The sequence below is a fragment of the Solanum pennellii genome, chromosome 4 (assembly GCF_001406875.1).
Source record: "Solanum pennellii chromosome 4, SPENNV200".
NCBI classification, from domain to species: Eukaryota; Viridiplantae; Streptophyta; class Magnoliopsida; order Solanales; family Solanaceae; genus Solanum; species Solanum pennellii.
The window spans coordinates 24,367,798-24,376,678 of record NC_028640.1 but is presented as its reverse complement, the minus strand read 5'-3'; the positions used below and the strand labels follow the sequence as shown (position 1 = coordinate 24,376,678).

The following is an 8,881-nucleotide window of genomic DNA, read 5'->3' as shown; positions in this document are numbered from 1 at the left end:
GACCGTCACAAGCTTCGTAACCCCACACTTGGTCAGACTTCCCCATCTTCCTTCAGCAGCTTCACTACGCTGCCACCTACGGACCGTCACAAGCACGACGGACCGTCATAAGCTCCGTAGGTGGTCTCTTCTGCATTTCTTCGCTCAAAATCTCCGCATTCAGCTTTGGACAGATTTCCTGCAAAACAAAGAGAAACTTATATAGAAATTAGCACAAAAAAGGCTTTTGGACACACTAAATTTAAGGAAAAAGTATTAATTATACCGTGAAACCACGGTATATCAGCAGCTACGAATTGAATGTTGATTATTAAAAGCATTCTGAATTTAGTTTAGATTTTCATTGTAATTTAATTCGATATTCTCATTTTAGTATTTCTTGACTGATCATCTAGATATAAATATATTGTCTAATCTTAAAATTGAGAGAGGTGAAGTTAGATAGACCAGATAATATAGAGAGATTGGTTCACCCATTAGATTGAGGTGATTAGTGTTCAGCAATGACGCCCAGACAAACAACTTGCTTGGTTACGAAATAGGAAGAAATATAAATGCTCACCAGTTAGTCTATTTATCTCCGCTAATTGATATAGTTAGATAGTTATGTAGAGTAGGCGAAGAGAGATGTATAGCCTGACTCATACAATTAACCTATAATATGATAAATGAGATTCCATATATGTTGCATCCCTAGAATTCTCTTTTACTTGTTTGAAACGCCATCTTAAAGTCATTCACATTTAGTTACGTTTATTTAGTTCATAATTAGTAGTAGTTAACAATTAATCACCAACTCTTGGAAAGGTTGCTTTTATTTTTATTTGTAGAATTGAGTGTCTGATATAAGTTGATCATAAGTCCCTTGGGAACGATAACTCTGTTCTTTAAAAATCAATATTACTTGTGCGACCATATACACATGCGTGTATATGGGGAGCAACAACCATCTACCACCCGTAAGAACTTCCACGGTCGATAGATTAGTCTCGTAAGACACAAAAAGTAGCCTAAAATGATACCTTCCCTTTCCATCTTTAGTTTTCCAATTTCTGAGGTGTTACAACTCTAGTAGAAATAGTGAATGTCTTGTGCACAAGAGCCTAGTGAGCCTCAATACGATCACCATTTTCTTTTACATTATAGCAAATAAATTGTAGATTCAAATCAACAAGATAAGATGCACAAAAAAGTTCATGCTTAAATTAGTATATATAGTTTGACTATAGCACAATGAGGAATAATAGGTAAAAATCATAACTTACATATTTATGTTTTTAGCAACCAATCTACCTCACAATTTAGGAGCAATGATGACCTAAAAAGAGCTAAAGTATTTTATCCCCAATTAATCTAAAATGAGAAACAAAATGTATGCATTTTTCTATTCCAACATAAGTTTATACTCACTGTTAAATAATGTTTTTCAAAAATACAATCAAGCACCTAAAATATTAAAATGGAAATAAATCATTATGATGCGAATTTATATGAACAAATATTTTCTCAACAATAGAACTATTGCAGACTTAAAAAAAAAGTGTCCACTATTATATTATCACTATTTTATCATAAAAAAGATTCACTAAAAAATATTCGATCGATATTTCCACACATATTTTAATTGAAATAATGAGAAAATAAAATATAATAATATTTCTATATGAAAAATTAGCAAGGTTACCAATATTTCATTATGAATATCTTTTTCCGCATGAATTTCTTTGGTGAACGATTTATAAAGGAAAGTAGTGGGAAAACCATGTTTTATAACACAAATTACTCAGTAATTTGTTTTGCGAAAAGCATTTGTTTAATGTAATGGTCCGTCCCGCTTTAAACTAATTAATAAAAAATATATAAAAGTCAAGTTGACACAATTTAAGGGAGTCTTGACATAATTGATAAAGTTATTTCTATGTGATTAGAAAATCACAGATTCAAGCTGGGAAAGTAGTCTCTTCAAACAAAGCAAAACAAGTTACGTAAAATTGATTTTTGTGATTCACTCTTCTCCGGGCCTCACACATAGCGTACACTTAGTACATAGGATTGTCCCTTTTAATGAGATTGTTCAATAAATAAACATGATGGATAAATTGAATAGTCTAAATTCAAATTTTAAAGTCCTACCATTGTAGCAAACACTTATATATTAGGCCCACAAAAAAATTACTTTTCAATAAGACATTTGAGATGAATAACAATTAGAAATTGCCAGAGTTGATCATTAGAATCTTCACTAAAATGTAAAGAAGTACCTCGTAATTTGGACTCATGACACATCGTCATTTTCAACTATCAATAAAATGATCAGTCACAGTTATAGAATTCCATCAACTATCAAAATTAATAACGTCACTATTTTTTTTATATGCCAAAAAAATTGACAGGGTAATTAAAACAATAGAAAGTTCATAGGGTAACAATGTTACTAGTACGTTGGTAGAATCAAAAATCTCAAAAAGTATTAATTACTACAATGGTTCGTAGTGTAAATACACCACGCTGAAAAAGTAAGAAATGATATTTTTCAGACTAATGTTGATAAAATGATTGATTGATGGCTATGTTGAAAGCAAAAAAATTTATATCCATAGATTTATCATTTGAATAATTCTACTCCATCAATAAACAAGACACAGAAGTATGTAGTGTCTCCACCAAGTTAATCAACTGAAAATGTGGCTTGAGAATTTTTTTTGTTTTAAATGAGAACCAAAGGCTCGTATCCTATGGAGTCAAAACAATCTTTCTGCAAACAGGACAAGAATTGTTTCTCTTCAGCCACTTTCTAATGCATTGAAAATGAATTTTTATGTCCACAGTTGGTTATTCCTAGTTCTCCCCCATCATCAGAAGTACCCTATACATGCCAAAATAGGAAAACATATAATTGAATAAGGTTTTCAAGAAGCTTTAAAGTGAAATGGGAAACAACCAAAGTTACCAAACATATGCAGCAAGAGTCGCTATAAATTTTCATCTTGGTTGATTGATACTTGTTCTGCTTCATAAGTTTATAAATAACGCTCTTTTTCAATGTTATTTGCAAAAATAATAATAAATTGACTACTCTAATCATATTACCTGATACTGCATTTCCCTATAATAAGAAATTTCATCATTTTGAGCATCATAGTGTTCATCTTCTTCATTCTAAATTTTGAATAGTAATGGACCTATTTTGCTTAGTATCATTATCACACATTGCATCAAAGGCATGTGTGTCATGAAATAACATATTCAACATGTCAAGGTTACTTTTGACAAATGAAAACAAAGAGAATATACATATTCTTATATAGTCAGACTAATTAACAATTTAAAATACTCATACATATTCTGAAAAAATGAAGTTGTCAGAGCATGTAATAATTATGAATTTCGGAAGAGCAGACGTTCTAATGAAATGAGATCAATATTTTTAACACTATTTACGAGGTGACAAGTTTCAGTACCTCCTCTGGCATAATTGTTGGGTTCATTTAAGTCAATTGATTTTTCCTCAGTGCAATCAGCAAATATGATTAAATTCAAATTGATATTTTTACAATATTTGATTGAAGACTCCGTTTCTCTCATTACAATTGTATTTTTCCCATTTCTGAATCCATAAGAAATAATAATTTCCTGAAACAGCTGAACAATTCAATCAAAGTTAAATTAAAGAAATTGCCCAACAAATCTGAAATAGAACCTTAAAATATTGTTCTATTATTTATAAAAAACGCATTCAAACATGACTTTACAAATAAAATTAATCACATCTTCTTCTTATACTAGTTTAATTTCAAGACTATAAAATAGGTGCATGTTCAAACACAAAAAATAAGAAGGTATAATGCATGTGACATTTATGAGTAACTTTCTCTTTACACATGTCATACAGAAGGATGTAAGAATAAGTTTGATGAAAACTGACAGTCACTAACATTTTAGAGTAAACTCAAGATGTTCCAAAATTTATGTGATACAACCAAGAATTATATATTATTCTTTAAAATTTTAATACACTACTATAAACAATCACTTAGAAACAAATAGTTTCCTACAATAATATAATTAACTATATCATATTTAGCAGCTATAATAAATATGATAATATTTGTAACCAACACTTCAGAAATGTAGTTAAAGTCTTTAGTGACTTTAAATACAACGACATTAATTTAATTTATTTACTTAATATTTTTTCTCCAGAATAAAAATTTATTCTCATTAAATATATATATTTTGTTGAAGTGCTATATGTGTTAAAATGAGTATAACTTTTTGATGAACACCTTCTCTAGTAAAAGCTTTCAGTAGAACATAACCTTCAAACTTTAGAAATTTTTTTTGCATGAAATTGGCTTCACAAGAATAATAAAATTCTAAAAATTTAGCAGAAATATATTGTGTTTGTAGTTAGTTTTTTTTTTATATATAGAAAACAATTTTTTAAACTAAATCAAATGTCATGTGAATTGAGAAAATTCTAGATTTTAAAATAAGGAAAAACAAAATTCTTTTGACATTATTTACTCCAACTAAATTAAATAGGAAAGAAAATTAAACCACTCAAAGCTAAATCCCAAAATCTATGAGAAGAAAAATAAATAAATTTCTCTTTTATATAATTCATCTTGGAAATATAAATCAAAGAAAAGATTTAAGGTTTGCAGTGAGGTTGTCTATTTTCTAAAGGATAGAACTTTTCATCAAAGATCCTTTTTAAAGCATTAGTAACACATTTTTTCTGGTTAACTCAAAATACACGGAGATTTATTTTCTTATTTAGGTCAGATTCCCCTTGCTCCCACCCCTGTTTCACCATAAAATCAGAAATTAAAATAAAAAAATTAACTAATTATAATTAAAAAAGTTAAAATGACAAGTCCATAGAGTCATTGACGATTAACTAGAGAAATAATCATTTATAATACTAAAATACACTTTAAACTTAAATTGAATTTATGAAAATTATAAAACACGATCGATGAAAATGTTCACAAGAAAATCAGTTGCCAAATAAATTGTAATTTTTCGTCTATAATGATTGTTTCAAAACCTTTATATAGGGACACTGAACAAAGTTTACCTCAACAAAATATTTCGTAAAATGGTGAACTCTAGTTGAACAATTTTAATAAGGTAAGACTGAATATACTACAAATCACTCTACGCTTTTGTCGCTTTGAAAAATCTGAAAATCAAAGAGTCTTGTCAATATCACTGGTCTACAGCAAGAATAAAGACGAGAAACATTAGTCTCTAGTAAATTAGTTATATAATTGAGTCTACAATTTTTATGAGATAACAAAACTAAGGCAAGATACACCATTAATTCTGGAATAAACAAAAATGTCCTAGTATAAAAAGATAACGCAAAAATCATAACATAAAATTTGAATCTCAACCATGATTGCCTCTTTGAGAGAATACTTGTGTGAATTTAGAAGCACAAATTAAAACTTAATAATCTTGGTTTGAATAAGCAAGTACACAATTTTTTTTTTTTAAAAAAGGAACAAATTGACCAATTACTCAATCAAACATCAAAACATAAAGACAAGAATAATTGTGATGGATCAAAGGACATGACCAGATAGACATGATTTCTCTAAAAAAAATTATATGATCGCACAAATAACTGAATTTACGAACGAAGATCTACGACATGAGCTCATAGGCATTATTTCTCTAATAAAACCTAGTGTCACAAATAAATATAATTACAAACCAAGACCAATCCATAGATATATTCAGTCTAAAACGCTTATTCTCATTTAAAAAGTGAAATAAGAACATAAAAAAATAACTCACCATTTTTACAAGAGTGTAGTAATGAAGAAATTTTTTATGGGGTGAATAATGAAAAACAGTTGAGGGGGTAGTATTTAATATGTAGTAATTAGGTGGTTGTAGCGTTGACTGCAACATTAATTGCAAGACTTTTTTTCAAATAGATTTCAAGCGGAGAAATATATGCTAGTATATAAAAATAAAGAATTAAAGTGTGTGAATGTTGAATATATACAAATATTAGTGATTGTAGCAAATTAAGTTTTCAAAAAACTTTTCAAATGAATAAATATTTACTATGCAATGAAAATTAACAATCGAGGGAGTGATGCTTAATGTATACTAACACCAAGTGATTGCAAGGAGAAATTCATGTTACTCAATGAAAACGGATGATCAAATGGGGTGAGTGTTGAGTATATATCAATACAAGTGATTATAATAATTTAAGTTTCCTAATTAGGACATGAAGTTAATAAAATTGCTCAATTTGTCAGTTTAGTTGTTAGATTCACATAAATTAGAATTTTGGAGACAGACAATATGCGTGGAACAAGTTGATTCTACATGAACTTGCGTTAACCTAATATGATTAGGAAAAGGTGAATATGATCGTATATATGCGCAACCATGTGAAGTAGTTTGAAGTGCTTCTAAGTCTTACAAGATGTAGGAAACATTTCAAACATATCAAGTTCAAGGCAAAGAAGGAAAGGTTTGTCAATCTATATAAAGAGAAGGGTTTTCTGTAAAATGACTTGTGCACTTAGAATATGACTAACAAGCAAAACATGATTAGATTTGTCTTGGAGTGCAGCGTAAGATATATTGATAGTATAATTATTCATTGGATGTTTCAGTTAATTATATCAATTCCAAGTGAGTTCTAACTGTGGGTGGGTATAACAAGTTAATGCAACTTGTTGACTATAAAAGATTTAAACCTTGGCTTTTCGTCTTGGGTATAGGAACTAAAGTTAATAATTTCCTAGATTACAAAGTTGTGTAATTGTTGTCTAATTTTAAGTTCTGATTAATAAAAGGGAAGTTTTGAATTGTTGTGTTATTGACTTGCACACTTATTTACTTTAAATTACTATATAATCAAGGAACATATAGTTAGTAAATCTTGCTTAGTACAATTATAAAGGTCATAATTCCAACAAATGACATCAGAGCAACGTTATCTTAATCAAGAGTCTAAAATTTCAAGAAAAGATCACTATAAATTATACACTTTCTATTGGACATGGTCAAGAACAACATATCAACAGACCACCTTTATTGTCACAACCCAAGTTAATAACGTGACCAACTCTAAGAGAGAGAATCACAAAGCAAGAATTACCAAAATTGTACAGAAATGTGGGCAGAGTTTCCTTTATTTCTAGGCCTATCCTTAATTTTCTGTGTTTAGAATATCACAACACAACTGATAGCAACTATACCCCACGACATAATATTCACCAATGATCTAATTGGTACGGGATAAAATCAATTCATCTCCAAATATGAAAAAAAAGTTATAAACTAGTCACTTTACTACAATACGCAATATTAATCATGACTCAAATAAAAGGAATGATGAATGGAGCGACTCTAAGAGTTTAAAAATACATGACAAATCAATAGATCTGTTGCCACTCGAGGCAATGTCGGGCTCACAAGATGACACCAAATTACACTCTCTAATAAATGAAATGCTTCTCAATACCACCTGAGTTCTCTGTAAAAACAATTAGGGGGAAGTGAGATGCTAGTTCAGTGAGTATTAATAGCTAAGCACAACCATTTTAATGAGGGACAAGTCAAAAATATGCTAGTATAATAATCATAATGATGAAATAAAGCTTTTCAGAAACAATAATAATATTCAATGTTATGTGCATCATATAAGCAAAATAAATGTTAATACTTGATAGTACACTCAGAAAAATATTTTCATATCAAATCGTACAGCTAGGAGGTATCCTTTTTTCAGTGTGCCCTTCTCTTTAAGAAATAAAAAATAACATTAAACTCCTCATAAAGGATTTATATATTTATAACAGTAGATCCCTAGTTGAGGGATATCAGTAATAGTATACTAGTTCTAGCTTCCCACTTTCAAGAAATTTATCGGTAATCTGTAACTACAAGGTGCACCAGGTCGAACGAACGCGTCATTAGCTACGGAATTCATCAAGGTCTACTCTCATTTACACTTTTCTTGTGATCTTTGAAGTATTTCAAAATCGAACAACTCATGTAAATCTTATCAAATCATATCATTTCAATGTTTAACACACACCTGTCAAAACAATATTTCTCAAGTAAGTGTAAAACCTTTCTGTAATAGTAATCATATCATGTAAAAATGAGATCCTCTGAAATAATCATTTCAATTTCATATCAACTAAAACACTTGTCCCACATGCAAGTTCATAACATTCAGTAACACATTTACTTTATAAATCATGTAAAACTCATGAAATTTATGACATACTATTTGTGGTGAGATTATTGCTCATAGTACTCATGCCAAAATACCAGGCTCGTCACTCTAGTAATCCATATGAATTTCATTTGTTAATCTATAATCACATCATATCAATCTCATGTTAAAATCTCGTTTAAAAGCTAATTCATTAAAAATGTGGAATACACAAACCTCAAGTTATTACGATTAACTCTTCATTCATCAAATCATATATATTAATGCTATGAACAAATTAAAAAGTTAATGTACTTGGAAATTTCAACATACTTAAAAAATTTTCATCCCATTCCTTACCGAGAAGTACACCAAACTAGTGCTTAAGACCAAGAAACAACCCATTGCCAATTGATTTCTAACGATATCAATATTAACTTTGTACTCAAAAATAAAAATCCATAAACATAAAAAGATAACTCAAGTAAAATTTATTAATCAAAGATTGACCTTTTTGCAGCATGAGCTCTTCTACCGGAAGCAAGTGGGGAGTTTCAATTTCATCAAATTTCTCGCAATACCTGATCAATCTGAAGTTATAAGCAGTCATCGGCTATTGATGTGCTTAGTGGTGTCAAATGGGCGGGTGGATTGAATTATAAAATGTTAAAATGGGCTGCA

At 29.5% G+C, this 8,881-nt stretch overlaps 1 long non-coding RNA gene across 2 annotated transcripts; it reads right to left on the bottom strand.

Annotated features, from left to right (window-relative positions):
• Window positions 1–2,572: 2,572 nt before the first annotated feature.
• Window positions 2,573–5,855, bottom strand: LOC114076812. 2 transcript variants are annotated; one of them, XR_003577849.1, is made up of 3 exons: window positions 5,809–5,855; window positions 2,951–3,642; window positions 2,573–2,866 (listed from the first exon to the last, which is right to left on the bottom strand). It is a non-coding gene; the product is annotated as an uncharacterized LOC114076812 (long non-coding RNA). The 2 variants fall into 2 exon arrangements; XR_003577848.1 differs by having other exon boundaries at window positions 3,462–3,642.
• Between the last annotated feature and the right edge of the window lie 3,026 nt (window positions 5,856–8,881).